Below are 2,651 nucleotides of genomic sequence, written 5' to 3'. Positions count from 1 at the left end.
TTCTGAGGGATGCTCTTTCTCTGTTGTAGAGATTAGTCAAACATGTGACGTGGTATTTCAGCTCTTGGGCAATGGCATCTCCACCACTCAGTGCTGCTAGAAGTTTTCCATCATTAAGTGCTTTGGCACATTCATTTAGTCTCTGGTTAAGTTGCATCGTCATGACTTGTCTAAGCTCGGATGCTGGAGCTTCTGTATTACAGAGAAAGCAAGCTAGGGTAGACTTCTGACCTTCGTGAGCTCTGCGCATCTTTGTTTGGCAATCACCTTGATTACTGTTCTGTGCTCTCCTTTTTTTGGCCCGGTCAAGCTTTGTGTTGTTGAAAAGGAGGCGGCAGCTCTGATGATACATGGCCTTATTCCGTCTCAATGTTCCATCAATCCCACCACCCTCATCCAGCCGTGCAGGATCGAGAATGATTGGCAGGTCATTGATCTCATAAAAGAGGGGGATATTCATTGAAATCATGCTGTAGCCATCCTGATCAGATGAATATCGTGTTGGCGGGGCTTTGAGAACTTCTTGTGTCTCCTTTTGACATAAACAACATTTGCTCCAGTCGGTTTGCCACTTAGCTGGTGCTGGTGAAGAGTTTGCCATCTTGCTTGGCAGTCTAGTCTATTTCTGCTATATATGCCTATAACATAAAACAACACAAACACATAGTTGCAACTAATTCAGTGTACAAGATGACAACATAAAAGTGCCAGTGATTCAAAAGAAAACAACAAATTACATAGGCCTATACTCAAGATAAAACTGGCACAAGTGATGTTGATATAGAGATTGGGAAACCCTAAATCTATTATTTCTATCTATTAATTATTATTATTTCTATCTATTAATCAAACAGTTTATTACACATGTATTAATTAGTACATATAAGTAACTACTAAGTGCAAACAAATGAGTCACATAGTCATTTTACAGCCAATACACGGGCTACAGTGACCATTTTCAATCTTCATGTTAAAACATTAGCATGCTCAGGTTGTACTCGCTGTCCACGCAAGTGCTACTTGCCGCCATCTCATCCTCCTCCTCATCCTGGAATAGAGTTTGTGTGACCTTCCTCATGGCCATTTCCTCTCCGCTGGCATTGATGGAGGGTGGTCTGGAACAGGTCTACGCTGCCCCAGGAGTTCTGGGTCTTCCACACCAGGTCAGTGGGGGGGTTGTGGGAGCCACCTCCGTTAGCTGCCCAGATTGTAACAGACTGCCCGGCTTTGAGGGTGAACTTGGGAGGGAACTTGTAGACGATGGGGGTGGCAGAGCCAATCTGTCTCTTCACCTGCCAGTGGCCAAGTGCCTGGTCCTGGTCAGCCCTGTTGCTGAGGCGCACGAACTTGCCCTCCAGGTCCACCTCGTCCACGGTGACGCGCCCACTGGCGGAGGCCTGCTGGGCGATGCGCGTGCGGGTGACGGTGCCGCCCATCACGCTGGACGCCTCGCTGTCCGTGTCGTTTATCCTTCGCTTCTTGGCGGTGCCCGAGGAGTTGCGGCTGTTGCTGCTGCTGCTCTGCACGATGCGGGTGTGCGCGTGCGTCCCCGAGCCGGAGGAGCGTGTGACAGTCACACGAGACGGTGGAGGGGAGGGTGACAGACGCAGCCTCTCCTCCTCTCCCTCCAGCAGCTTCCTGTAGGCAGCGATCTCCATGTCCAGGGCCAGCTTGATGTCTAGCAGCTCCTGGTACTCGTCCAGCTGGTCCTGCATGCGCTGCCGCATCTCCGCCATCTCCCGCTCCTTATCGTCCAGTCGCCGGCGCATCATGTCCCGCTCGCGAGACATGGCCTCCTCCAGGTCACGCACCTTGGCCTCGCTAGCCGCCAAGTGTTGTTTATCCACCTGCAAACCATGGAAAAATTTGGTAGCATCTGCGACAGTAGGTAGCCATGCTCTCTCTCCATTAGGCAGGGTAACGCGTAGCTTGGCAGGATAAAGAAGAGCAGGCTTGTAGCCCCGCTGGTAGAGCTCAGACATGCAGGTTTTGAACTCGGCGCGCTGTTTCAACAGGTCCAGGCTGTAGTCATCATAAAGGCGATTCTTGTGGCTATTGTAGAGCAGGTCGCCTCCTTTACGTGCCTCACGGATAACCAGGTCCTTCATTTGGAAACGGTGGAACCGTATGATGACAGGTCGTGGCCGCTCGCCTGGGGCAGGTTTTGGAGCAAGGCTTCTATGGGCTCGGTCCAGCTCAGGGAGAGAGCCAAGCACCTTTGCGCCAAAGACATCCAGGAGCATTTGGGAAAAGAAAGTGGACGGACGATTGCCTTCTGTGTTCTCAGGTAGGCCGATTATCCTCATGTTCTGTCGTCTGCTACGACCCTCAAGGTCAGCCACTTTGGTCCTAAGATTCTCGTTGTCACGGTGCATGGCAGAGCACACTGTCTCCAGTCGTTGGATGCGGTGATCAGTGTCGGTGGCATTGTCTTCCAAGGAGGATATTCGTTGCCCATGATCAGTGACCTTTGTGTGCAGGGTGTCCAGTGTTGAGGTCAACGAATCAAAAGATTTTTTGAAGTCAGCAGCAAGCGCAAGCCTGTGTTCCTCCAGTAGTGAGCTAATCTCTGCCACGCTGACGCTAGCGCTAGCAGACGCAGAAGACAGTGCAGGATGGCTTTTATCTACATTGCCCTTAGGTTTGGACAT

At 50.9% G+C, this 2,651-nt stretch overlaps 1 pseudogene; it reads right to left on the bottom strand.

Moving 5' to 3' along the window:
• Positions 1–970: 970 nt before the first annotated feature.
• LOC116218153 lies at positions 971–2,651 on the bottom strand (annotated as a pseudogene).

This window comes from Clupea harengus, chromosome 21 (genome assembly GCF_900700415.2).
Source record: "Clupea harengus chromosome 21, Ch_v2.0.2, whole genome shotgun sequence".
In the NCBI taxonomy this organism is placed as follows: Eukaryota; Metazoa; Chordata; class Actinopteri; order Clupeiformes; family Clupeidae; genus Clupea; species Clupea harengus.
The sequence above is the reverse complement of the archived record's forward strand: the minus strand, read 5'-3'. Positions and strand labels throughout refer to the sequence as shown.